Below are 13,966 nucleotides of genomic sequence, written 5' to 3'. Positions count from 1 at the left end.
GCGAGCAAATCGTCAATATATTCTTTCAAGGCTTGCTGTTCGGGCTGCGATATCTGATATAAGCGGGTTGTAGGCAGTGGTGAGTTGGGTATTATATCAATTGCACAGTCATAGGGTCGGTGGGGAGGGAACGATTGTGTGCGCTCCTTGCTAAATACCCGACGTAGGTCATGATATATCTCGGGAATGTTGTCGAGACAAATCTCCTCCACTGTAATTTCCCGGGAAGGTTTACTGCCCTCCACAGCCGACCTCAGGCAGTGAGCATAACAAAAGGAACTCCAATTTACAATGGCAGGGCGGACCCATGAGATGACCGGGTTGTGGGTCTTAAACCATGGTAATCCTAAAACTACTGGTGCGGCTCGTATGGGCATGACGAAAACCTCACCCTGATCTCGGCGGTCACTGCTGGGCGGAGTGGCTGACTCACAGTTGCCCATGCAAGTAGATGGCTCGGCTCGGCGTGGAGGTCTGGTTGGGCATGTGGGGACGCGATGACCCTGCTGACCACAGTAGAAGCAGGCATGCGCGTGGAACCGTCGCTGTCTCTCCATCAGTCCGAGAGGTCCTCCTCCTAGCTGCATCGGTTCCTCAACCGTTGTGGCCGACCCTGAAATTGTGTGGCGCTCGGGATGGCGGGATTACGCAGTCTCATGGGTCGAAGGCATCTGGTCGATATGGAAGGACCTTGGCTGAGCATGGAGCTGCTCCCCTCCACGCTCCCAGTGTCTCTCTTGAAGGCGGTTGTCCAGTCTAATGGCAAGACTGATGAGTTCCTACAAAGTCGTGGTATCATCATGCATGGCCAGTTTATTTTTCAGAGAGGAACTCAAGCCACGGCGGAAGATGGCACGTAACGTACAGTCACCAACCACTCTCCGCCGCCAAGATACGGAAGGCAATGGAATAGTCAGCAACTGACCGAGTACGCTGATAACAGTCCAATAACTGACCTCCGGCCTCCTTCCCACATACTGGATGGTGGAACACCCGCCGAAACTCAGCAAGGAAGCCCGGGAAGGAAGACCGAAGTTCAGGACGGGAATTACTCATGGCCATGGCCCAAGAACTAGCCTGGCCAGTCAATAAACTAATCATGAAAGCCACCTTGGTGCTATCCTGGGCGTAAGTAAAGGGCTGCTGATCAAAGATTAGACTGCAATGATGTATAAATTCACCGCACAACCCAGGACCCCACCATAACGAGATGGGTGAGGTACGGAGGGCTCGCGGTTCCCACCCATGGGTGGGTACACCCTGGTAGGAGATGTGGGTGACGTGAATGTAGGCACAGCTTGGGGGCTTGGCTGCTCTACCCGCGTCCCTAACTCTCCTAGCCGGTTGTTTAGCAGGGCGACAGTGCCGCAGAGCTCTGTCACCAGCTGTCCTTGGCTGGCCAGTGCTTTCATAAACCAATCCGAGTCCACAGAGTCCATGGTCGGATTATTCTGTCAGGGTTCCGGGAGGACCCGGAACCAAAGCAGACTCTAAAAGCATGGACTCAGATGGTGTTTTGAGCAAAAAGGGTTTATTAGACAAAAATACGCAAGACCGACAAAGTGCAACTAAAGGCGCTGGTATGATAAAACCATGAAAACGAGAACAACCAAAAATGCTTGCAAGAGGCAAGGAAAGAAATAACGAAAATTGCTTGTCGTAAAAAGACAAGATCACACCAATTCCAAAAAGTTGAACCGAGGGTAGCTTTAATAACACAAGATACAATACTTACTATGGCGAAAAACTTGAGGCAACAAAAGGAGCAAAATGCATGGCGAAAACATGAGTGGACATCTAGAAAATTCAATACTTGGTGCTATGGTCATGAGCAAGCAGAGGATCCACCTACTGCCCCTAATGGAGCAACCGGGAACAACAAAAACAAAACATGATCACAACAAGAACAGACCATGACAAGTGGATTCTTCTTCCTCGTGGCCCATACTATCAGCATGCAAAGTTTGGACAGTTTTACTGTACAGTTTTAAAAAAAAGAGGCAAGGACTGCACAAAATAGAGTACAGACAGTACAGAAATCATCACTTCCCTCAAGTTTGAACTGCCATAAAAACCATTCCTCCAATAAGTAGAAAATCACTCTAGTGGATTCTTGTTCCTGGTGGCCCATACTATCATCATGGGAAGTTTGGGCTGATTTTACTGTACAGTTTTTTCAAATATTAGAGGCAAAGTCTGTGCAAGATACAGTACATACAGTACAGAAATCATTCCCTTCATGTTTGAACTGCCATAAGAACCAGTCCTCCAGTAAGTAGAAAATATTGCAGTCGAGTATTGTTCCTGTAAAGGAATACTATCATGTGAAGTTTGGACTGATTTTACAGTACAGTTTTAAAAAAAAATTGAGGCAAAATCTGCACAAAATACAGTACATAAAGTACAGAAATCATCATTTCCCTTGGGTTTGAAGTGATATAAAAACCGTTTCTCCAATAAGTAGAAAATCACTCCAGTGGATTCTTGTTCCTGGTGGCCCATACTATCATCATGGGTAGTTTGGGCTGATTTCACAGTACATATAAAAAAAAAAATAGAGGCAAAAGTCTGCACAAAATACAGTACATACAGTACAGAAATCATCCCCCTCAAGTTTGAACTGCCATAAAAACAATTCCTCCAATAAGTAGAAAATCATTCCAGTGGATTCTTCTTCCTGGATGCCCATACTACCACCATGTGAAATTTGGACTGATTTTACAGTACAGTTTTTTCCAAAAATTAGAGGCAAAGTCTGCGCAAAATACAATATATACAATACAGAAATCCAGAGCTGGGCACTTGACCCTTTTTTGCCCGTCCGGCCGCGACCATCCACCCTTGACGTGGGTACCATTCCGGCCACAACCCCCCCCAAAAAATTCATAAAAATGATCACCCCCCCGCCCGTTTCGTCCGCCCCCCCCCCCCCCCCCCCCCCAAAAAAAAGTGTCCGTGATTGACGCCGCCGTGACAGAGATGCTAATGGCAGAGGCTTTTTAAGGATCATTAGCTGGCTAATTTGCTATTCGAACCCGTTGTGGACACGCTTCAAAATGCGCCACTAGTACTTTACTACTCACCCAATTGTGTGTGCTTACTTCCATTGTGAGCCCTGGGGTTAGTTTTGTTGTATAATTATTTGGGTCCAACAGATGGCCAGAAGGGCGGCACGGTGGCCGACTGCTTAGCACGTCCGCCTCACAGTTCAGAGGTCGTGGGTTCGATCCCGGCTCCGGCCTCCCTGTGTGGAGTTTGCATGTTCTCCCCGTGCCTGCGTGGGTTTCCTCCGGGTACTCCGGTTTCCTCCCACATTCCAAAAACATGCAATTGCCTCTAGGTGTGATTGTGAGTGCGGATGTTTGTCTCTGTGTGCCCTGCGATTGGCTGGCAACCAATTCAGGGTGTCCCCCGCCTACTGCCCGAAGACAGCTGGGATAGGCTCCAGCACGCCCGCGACCCTTGTGAGGATAAGCGGTATGGATAATGAATGAATGAAAGATGGCCAGAAGTCACATTCAACAAGTTACTTATTTATTTTCCACACTTCCCTTTGTTCACGGCCTTCAAAATAAAAGCATACCAGCAAACCACTATACACAGCAGGTTTGCTACGGCATGTTTACGGAAGTCGGAAAGACACCAGAAGAAGTGCATGAACTCCACCTTGATGTGCCAGCATCATACTTGAGTGCTGCGCGCAGCCAGAGCTGGACACTTGACCTGGGTACCCTTCCAGCCGCGACCCCTCGGCCATATTCATAAACATTGTCGGCCCAGGCCCTGTTCCAACCCGCGCCCCTGAAAAAAAAAGGAAGAGGTTTATTTAAAGACAATTTGCTGGCTAACTTACTACTCAAACCCGCTGTGGACACGCTTCAGATGCGCACTTACTCACGTACTTATGCAGCTGCGTGTACTTACTTCCATTGCGAGCCCTGGGGTTGGTTTTGTCGTATTGAATAATTATTTGGGTCCAACAGACGACAAGTCTGCAAGGATTGAACAAGTTACTTATTTTTCCACACGTCCCCTCCTTCACTCTTCCCGGCCTTCAAAATAAAAGCATGCCAGCAAACCACTACACATCAGTTTTGCTACGGCGTATTTCCGGAAGTAGGAAAGTGCATGATGGTCTTATTATTATAAAAGCATTTGATAACATTACAGAATTTTGAACCAAATCCAAATAAGTGCAAGACTTTAAACAGATATTGGTGTTCTAATGAATCAAATGCCTTGTAGAAATCAAGGAACAGCATAAATCCTTCATCCTCAATTAGGTGGCTATAAACCAAAAAATCCTGAACTAACCTGATATTGTGTGTAGATCTGTTGTTCATAAAACCAGATTGACACTCACTAATAACATGGTCCAGGACTCCTTTAAGTCCATCCATCCATCATCTATACCCCTTGTCCTCACAAGGGTCGCGGGTGTGCTGTAGCCTATCCCAGCTGTCATCGGGCAACAGGCAGGGGACACCCCGTTGCCAGCCAATCGCAGGGCACACAGAGACAAACAAACAAACACACACACTCACAATCACACCTAGGGGCAATTTAGAGTGCCTAATCAACTCACCATGCATGTTTTTGGAATGTGGGAGGAAACCGGAGTACCCGGAGAAAATCCACACAGACACGGGCAGAACATGCAAACTCCACACAGGAAGGCCGGTGCCGGGATCGAACCCACAACCTCTGAACTGTGAGGCGGACGCCCTTTAAGTCTGATAGTGTAAATATAAGTTAGTATTTTATAACCATTGTTTAGGAGCGTGATTGGACCATAACTATCCAAAAGCATTTTGTCTTTTCCTGCCTTTGGAATTAGTGTGATGACACCTTGTTTTGTGGTAGCTGGCAACGACAAGTTAGGAATTGTTTCTTTAAAAACCCATAAGAGAATAATTCTGAGTGAAGGCCAAAATGTTTGTAAAAATTAGAAGTTAGTCCATCTGATCCAGGAGATTTATCTAGTTTTAAATATGTGACAGCTTTGTCTAATTCTTCAATTGTAAAGTTTTTATCACAATTATCTCTCATGTCATTATCAATTTGAGGGGTGAGATCTTTAATTTGATCTAGAAAGATATCAGCAGCTTCTTCAGAAAATGCTGAGTTATACAAGTCTTGGTAGAACTTACTTATTTCTTTAGCTATTAATATTGGATTGGTGCATTCTTGCTTATTTATCAATAAACATCTAATGGAGTAATGTTCTTGACGCTTCTTTTCTAACATACAGAAATCTGCCGAATTTTTTCCTCCTTCTTCAATCCATTTGGACCTCGACCGAATATATGCTCCTCGAGCTTTATGTTCATAAAGGCGATCCAATTGAGATTGTAATGGTACAAGTTTTGTTTTATCATTTTCTGTTGGAGTCGTGCAACTAGTAATCAAGAGTATTTCCTTCACCACTTTTTCCTCTCTCAAGTTATTTTGTTTCTTCGTATTTTTACAAAAGGATATTGAGTGTTGACAAATTTTATATTTAAAAAATTGCCATTTTGTAGTGTATGAGGTTAAAGTGTTATCCTGTAAAGTATTTTGAACAAGGTCCTCAACATTTTTACAATAGTTTTCATGTTTTAAAAGGCTGGAATTAAATTTCCAGTAGCCTTTCTTTCTGTTAGGCTGTAATTGCAGTGAAATTAGTAAATTTACACAACAGTGGTCAGTAAGTGGTGCAGGGAATATTTTACTCTTTGTTGTGTGACTAGGCATTGTTGTCGCTAATAACCAGAAATCCAAATGAGATTTTATACTTGCATTTGGTTTGAACCAAGAAAATTGTTTTTTATTTGGGTATTTGTCTCGCCAAGGTTCATGGAGGAATAAATCATAACAGAACTGAACCAAGTTATTGTTAGGTTTTGTACTTGAGAATCTACTTGGTGGCCTGTCAATCCATTCATCGAGGACCATGTTCCAATCACCACCCAAAATTATATTCTCTGTAGCAAAACAACCTTTAAGTTTAATCACATTATCTTTTATTTCTTCTGATAAGCTTTTGTTTTGTGATGGGTTACAATAACCGTATACATTGCCCAAGATTACTTAGTTATTTTCAAATGTTAAGACTGAAAGAATCCAGTGATCATCACAGCTGTAGATCATTGTTGCAATTTCCCTGTGAAGTCTTTAAAGAGAATTGCTACACCTGCAAACCTGTATGTACCATGTGAAAAGATAATTTTATCTCCCCACTGAGTGGTCCAAAAGTTAACATCAGTCTCATTTGAGTGTGTTTCCTGGAGGAAAACGTAATGTGGATTTTTGTTTTTGCAATAGAGAAATATTGCTCATCTTTTTAAATTGTCTCTCTGGCCTCTGGCGTTGAGTGACAGCAATTTAAGAGTAAAGGACATAACACTGAAAAAGGAAAAACAAAATAAAAGGAAAAAGAAAGTTACAAAAATTGAAATTAAGTAATGTCATGTCATCTTCCAAACCGCTTATCCTATATAGGGTCGCGGGGAGTTGCTGGAGCCTATCCCAGCCGCCAATGGGCGAAGGCAGACTACACCCCGAACTGGTCGCCAGCCAGTCACAGGGCACACATAGACACTGTCACTGAGCGGGAATCGATCCCACGCTGCCCGCACACAACTCAGGCGTGTGTACCACTACACTATCAGCGGACAAAATTAAGTAATATATAAGGTAATTATTAGGTTTCACCACTGGAGTGAGTTGAGTCCCATTTAAACATTCAAGATAAACCTCAGGATTAACCAAGAATTAACATAGCTTCTTATTCCTTTTGCTTACGAAAAAAAGATTTTGTTTACCCACCCTTTAACTTGTCTTGGACTATGTCATACATAATCTTGACATTAATTAAATTGAAGTAACTATTGGAAGTGTAATCAACAACACGCAACATAATACACAACATTAAATATGCGTAATTTCTAACTAAGTCCCAAAAAAGAAAAAGGAGGTCATGATGGTTGAAAATAGATTCAAGTCTTCACTATGCGATCATCAATAACTGCTTTACCAGTCGCCCTGGCTTGCTGGATTTTCGGCCAAAGCTGTTCCTTCGTCAGACGATCTTCTTTGATGAAATCCTGAGAGAAGTGGACACTTTGCTCTTTGCAGATGAGGAAATTCTTTGTCGCTTTCCATGCTATATCCCGATGACTTCTTTTCACAAATTGCACGATGACCTGCCGGCTTCATCCGTCTTTCTTTCACATGCGGTGGACTGAATCAACGATTTTTTCAATATTCTCCTTCACCAGGGGGATGATTTTGAGAAGTAGTTGCTCAGTTTTCTCTCTGACGTCTTCACCCTTATGTTCTTTCAGGCCCGCAAGTTTCAGGTTTCGGCAGCGTTTGTGTCTTTCAATCTCTCACAGTCTTTCTTTCAATGTCACATTTTCTTATTTCATTTCTGTATGTTCGCGTTCCATTATTTCCTATTTGGATTGGCATTCAGCAATTCCAATTGTGTTCATCTCGACTCGTTGCATCATGTTAGCAAACATCTCAGAGCTCTCTTTCAATTGCTGTCCAAAGTCTTCCACCTTGCCGTCTAGAATTTTTCGTGTGCCCTGGTCGCCATCTTGCCAAGCCTCCCGGAGCTATCAACTGTTTGACGGAAGTGATCGAAACGGCCATTTGACGTCCATTCAGGGTGACCAGAGGGTTGTAGAGCCACAAAAGCTTATAAAGCGTGGGCCCGGAGAGTTCTAGAGCCACGAAAGGTTATAAAGCGTGGGCCCGGAAAAAGCGGGATGTTGGTTCTGAGTGTCTATGCCATTGGGTTAGAAAGTTGTGGACAAAAGACGTCCTCCACTTGGAAATTTATGGAGTAAGATCACTGTCAAAAAGGCACATGCGTGATTAACGGTTCGTATCCGTAATAGTAATAATTTGCGAGTACAAATTAAAATTGTGAGGGTTTGACGTCTTTTCTTGAGAGTACGAATCAAAATTGTGAGGGTTCGAATTTTTTTCTTGTGAGTACGAATCAAAATTGTGAGGGTTTGACTTCTTTTCTTGTGAGTATGAATAAAAACTGTGAAGTGCCATTGTTTTGTGAATACAACTCTCGCTTGTGTGCGGGCAGCGTGGGATGGATTCCCGCTCAGTGACAGTGTCTATGTGTGCCCTGCGACTGGCTGGCGACCAGTTCGGGGTGTAGTCTGCCTTCGCCCATTGACGGCTGGGATAGGCTCCAGCAACTCCCCGCGACCCTATATAGGATAAGCGGTTTGGAAGATGACATGACATGACAACTCTCGCTTCTACGACTACGCTTCTTCACTACGCACGAATTGCCAGCTAAGGATACGAATCACTTTGTAAGAGGACGAATCTGCACAACATGCAAATTAGGATGACGTCACGCAGGAACACAGGCAGGTCCCAAGGGGAGCTAATCGATCCACGATTCCTCTCCCCGCGCATGGCTGGATAGGAAAGCAAAGATGGCGAGCGGGTCGGACGGCGCTTCCAGGTGCTCAGGAGAAGCATCTTCACAGCAGGTGAAGTTAGCAACGTGTATATCAAATTTATTAATATGTATTTCATAAAGTCGTTCCGTCTCAAATAATAGCTTTGGACTCAGGCTTACGGCGATAGATTGCAATCTAATGATGCGTTTCACTGTTAGCATTAGTACTTGGCTAATGTAGCTCTGTTTTCAACGTGTCTATGTACCCACAATTTATCACGTCGACAAAAATGTATTGTATGGATACTGTTAAAAGCTCTTGCTAATTTGGTTGCTCCATTTTTATTGATTAATTAAGTATTCTCACAGAACTAAAAAAAACAAGTAGTGTTTAATGCAAAAGAAAAAAACGCTGCGCATAATTTCTCTTAATATATGCACACACATCAGCTTCATCGGAGTTGGCTTTAATGCAGGTGACTTAACATTAAAGCAGGGCTGACTGGGAGTTCATTCTACGTCTCCTCTGTAACTCTGGCATATCCAAACCACCAGCAGCCTTCATTGGTACCTAGTTGTAGAACAGTTGAGTCTATATCTAGTATGCATAATAAGAGAAAATTATGAAGCCGCCCCATGGAGCAAACTTGTGATTGTGTAATCCTAGAAAAATATATGAAATATCACTGTGTGTTTTACATGCATCAAATTATAGTTTGTCAGTACACTGAAAAGAAAAAAACATTGAATTTACTCAATTTTATTTTGACAAGTGGTTACATCTGTGTTGTATGGCAGGCGAGTGGTGGTAGGACCCAAGAGCAGACCGATGTAAAAGTAACAAATAAAGTTTATTAAACAGAGAATCAAAGTAACAAAGACCCGGGAAAGAGTTCTCAAAAACAAATTAACTAAAATTCACTTGTACACACTAGGGGTAATTTCAAAGTGCAACAGAGAAAAAACTACACACAAGGGAACAACTCGAGCTCTTGATTTGTCAGCCGAAGGTGAATACAACCTGTTCGTTTGCAAGAGACAAGACGTTGTGGCAGGGCGGCACGGTGGCCGACTGGTTAGCACGTCCGCCTCACAGTTCAGAGGTCGTGGGTTCGATCCCGGCTCCGGCCTCCCTGCGTGGAGTTTGCATGTTCTCCCCCGTGCCTGCGTGGGTTTCCTCCGGGTACTCCGGTTTCCTCCCACATTCCAAAAACATGCATGGTAAGTTGATTGTCTAAATTGCCCCTAAGTGTGATTGTGAGTGCGGATGTTTGTCTCTGTGTGCCCTGCGATTGGCTGGCAACCAATTCAGGGTGTCCCCTGCCTACTGCCCAAAGACAGCTGGGATAGGCCCGCGACCCTTGTGAGGATAAGCGGTATGGATAATGAATTAATGAATGAATGAAGACGTTCTGACGAGGAGTAGAGATTTGACCGGAGGCTAAATACTGGATGAGTGATGAAGAACAGGTGTGAGCTCAGCACACCTGTGCATGCCCGGTCCTGAAAAGAAAAACAGAAACCAGCACAGGAAAGGGAACTGCAAATCCTTCAAAATAAAAGGGAACAGCAGACAACTATAACAATCTTCATCTTCCAAACCGCTTATCCTATATAGGGTCGCGGGGAGTTGCTGGAGCCTATCCCAGCCGTCAATGGGCGAAGGCAGACTACACCCCGAACTGGTCGCCAGTCAGTCACAGGGCAACTATAACAATCTGAATCCTATTAACAATGATCTCTTTTTCTTTTGTAGTTTCTTCATTCTGACATACCTGTCAACTTGTACGTTTTCCCTGTAGTTCATACGTTTTTGATCATTTCAAATTGTGTACGCCGTATAACAATTTTTGTACGGGAGAAAAAAATTAATTAAAAACTTGTTTTTGGTTAGACCGATCTCGTTTTGCCTATTTCGGCTCTAATCCGGAGTGTCCATTAGTGATTCCAACTGCAAGCTTCGGTCGACTTTCACGAGCAAAGTCCCCCCCCCACCCCAAACTAAAAATAGATACTGTGTAAGATTATATACAGATTATATAGACTGTGTAAGATTATATACAGAAAATCAGATTTCAACTGATTGAAACTGATGTACATAAATACAATTTCACACACAAAAAGTGTTGCCTGTTCATAGCGTCCAATGATATTGGATAATAAATATTATGCCTACAAATAATATACTCGGTGAAATAATTTATGTCTATTATACTCTGATGTGTTGTACATTTATGCAGTTTAGTACTCATGATTTTGTCAAGCATTTTAATTTCTATGTTGTAATTTTCTCGTGGCTCTGTTTCAATCTCCACGTCGTCATTGACATCGTCCCCCAAGTCAGGCGGTCCATCTGAGGGCATGTGTTCATCGTCGATCTAGATTGTCATCATTGTTTGCCTCCATCTCCAGCTCTGCTGTTATTTCAGACCACTGTGTCTGGATCTCAGCCATCACCAGTGATTTGCAGTTACTTCAAGTCAGCATGCAGGGTCAGTTGTGAACCGTCACCAAAGAGATCATCCTGGACATGACTGTCTAGGCAAAGTATACTGTTTGAGATGGTAACTTCGATAATATGTAATCAAAATAGATTATTCAACTAAATGATAACATCGATAAATGTGGCTCTCAATTAAAAATGTATATTGTTAGCTGCATATAGGCGCTGTCATGTGAAAAAACGTATCTCCATTTTTTTTCCTAATTTTTACATGAATAGTGTTTCCGCTTTACAGACAACGCATTAACATGAAAATTAAAAAAAAATCAAAAATTGGACATGTGTTTTTCACAGGACAGAGGCGATATGCTGTATGTTTAAAAGAAAATGAATTAGTGTTACCCTCATCTTTTTGATCGAATCAATACTGCTACTGTTCTTCAGGCATATGACATGAGCCATCTTGTTGCTACTACTATAAAAGAAAAAAAATGGAAACTAATATTTTCAATTAAAATGTGCACAACTTTGTTGGGTTGTGCATGAAACCTTCAAAATAGATATTCTGACAGTCAATAAGATTTTAGCAGTACAGCATTGTAAACTGGGATTTTTGGGGAGTGTAACTCAAAATCCATTAAATACTTGGTTAATGTGTACTGATATATGATGATTTGCTCTTCTTGTTCATATACAACCAATAAATATATATATAAAAGTACCCCCACCTACAAGTTTGTACCACAAAAACATCAACGAAAATCAATAATTTGTTAGAATATACAATACAATACAATTTTATGAAATATTTATAAAACCTCACAGCCCTTTCATGTCACTACATTTCTATTAAAGATAGCTCAAAGACAATCGGACTCAGTTACATGTCTACAAACTAGAAACAAATTATAGGACATTTTGCTTTAGGTTTTTCTTTTGCATTATACACTACAATGTCCTTGTTTTTGGAGTTCTGTGAGACTACTTAAATTAATAAAGCAACCAATTTCGCAAGAGCTATTAACAGGATCCATAAAAAACATACATTTTTGTTAACGTGCTGAATTGTGGGTACATGTGACCAAACTACAGTATGGTGACAGATACGTTGAACACAGAGCTACATTAGCCAAGTAAGTACTAATGCTAAAAGTGAAACGCATCATTAGATGGCAATCTATCGCCGTAAGCCTGATCCAAAGCTATTATTTGAGACGGAACGACTTTATGAAATACATATTAATAAATTGGATATACACGTTGCTGACTTTAACTGCTGTGAAGATGTGTCTCCTGAGCCACTGGAAGCACCGTCCGATCCGCTCGCGTTCGCCGTCTTTGTTTTCTTATCAACTCATTTGCGGGGAGAGGAATCGCGGATCGGATCTGTGTTCTGCGTGACGTCATCCAAATTTGCATGTTGTGCAGATTCGTCCTCTCACAATGCACAAAGTGATTGTATCCTCAGCTGGCAATTCGTGCGTACTGAAGAAGCGTAGTCGTAGAAGCGAGAGTTGTATTCACAAAACAATGGCACTTCGCAGTTTTTATTCATACTCACAAGAAAAGAAGTCAAACCTTCACAATTTGATTCGTACTCACAAGAAAAAAATTCAAGCCCTCACAATTATGATTCATACTCTCAAGAAAAGACTCAAACCCTCACAATTTTAATTTGTACTCACAAATTATTACTATTACGGATACGAATCGTTAATCACGCATTGCCTTTTGACAGCGATCTTACTCCATAGAAATTAGTAAAATATATAGTACCACATATCCCCAGCAGAGAGCGCACTCTCTGTATAGTTGAAGGTTAGTATTTGGGTGTCAGTCAGTTGATATTTTGTAATTATCAATGTGAAACGTGTTTTTTAAAATGTGACGTCATACGACGGCACATAATTAAAGCCACCATGGAAATAGTTTACCCAAAAAAAGAAAGAAAATAGAAGGCACTATGATGTCGAGAATTCATGTAGACAAGAGTTGAACGTTTAGGTCCACCCACGTTGAGCCACGCCTCGAACTGCGTTCTTCAGGCAGGGTTTATTCCCCCCCCCTCCCCACTTTTTTTTTTTTTAAACTCAGAAAAAAGCTAGAGGCTTGAAGCCGCTCACTCGACTGCCCACCGGACTCCATGTGGGGGGCAACGCAACATCTCAACGGAGATGATGTGGAACTTAACACTTTAATTTTACGAGTGAAGCTGCACCCCTCTCCCTCCGTCGGGTATTTGTGTATACTATACTATTGACAATTGGGTTGTTGAGAAGAATAACTTTGCAAGTCCAAACTGGTCGAGAGTGGAATTTCTGAACTCCAACTTAGAAAACGCGGAGTGACCCTGCTATGAGCACCGGCTTCGGATAGGTTGGATATTACCCGTGAAAACAGCCAACTTCACCACACCACAAAGAGGAGTAGTAAGGCATCATTTGGAGAAGTGGAAGGCGTAGTTGCACACGTCAAGGTGAGTGGCAGTGATCTTTGAAATCCGTCTCTCGCTCTCAAATGAGTTCTTACGTGCATGTATGTTTAATGATATCACTGTACCTAAGTGTCTTGTTGTGACCAATAAATACACTCACGCAACTTTAAAATGTATTTTTATGCAGCTTTGTGAAACGTTTACCTGAGTGGTGCTACTCAAACTCTAAATCATTAAAATTTTTACTTCTGAAGAATTGCCCCAAAGCCGTCAAGTATAAGCTAACACCAAGTTAGCCCGCGGTAGCTAAAACGTTGCCAGCGCTGCTTCTTTGAAGCCAAGTTTATTCACCTCGCCCATAGGCGGCGTCGCCTCAGGCCAGATTGACTTTCTGTTCTTCAAGCTAAAATGAAACGAATACATCGTACGTTTCAAAATCTGTATGCTATGAAAGTGATATTGGTTTTCAATTCACAGCTGGGCTTTCCCCTGTACTTGTCTGTATTTGTATTTACAAACTACATTTTTATTCAGTGCATGGAACCCTGTCGAAATTCTTTAAAGAAATTGTCAAACCCAAAATTTTCTGTACAATAATATGTTCTATGTAGCCCCATTAGTCCAAACACAGTATTCTGATTGCTATTGTGTTTGTGTAATATAAGTAGCAAAA

General features: G+C 42.2%; 1 protein-coding gene across 1 annotated transcript in view; it reads left to right on the top strand.

Annotated features, from left to right (window-relative positions):
- Window positions 1-12,951: 12,951 nt before the first annotated feature.
- plxnb1b (plexin b1b) overlaps window positions 12,952-13,966 on the top strand; it is a 167,441-nt gene continuing 166,426 nt past the window's right edge. The window contains exon 1 of the mRNA XM_086039802.1: window positions 12,952-13,335. The gene's annotated coding sequence lies outside the window, so the exon portion shown is untranslated. The remainder of the gene's footprint in view (window positions 13,336-13,966) is intronic.

The sequence above is a fragment of the Filicampus tigris genome, chromosome 9 (assembly GCF_054856515.1).
Source record: "Filicampus tigris isolate MCC_2025a chromosome 9, RoL_Ftig_1.0, whole genome shotgun sequence".
Taxonomy (NCBI): domain Eukaryota; kingdom Metazoa; phylum Chordata; class Actinopteri; order Syngnathiformes; family Syngnathidae; genus Filicampus; species Filicampus tigris.
The sequence above is the reverse complement of the archived record's forward strand: the minus strand, read 5'-3'. Positions and strand labels throughout refer to the sequence as shown.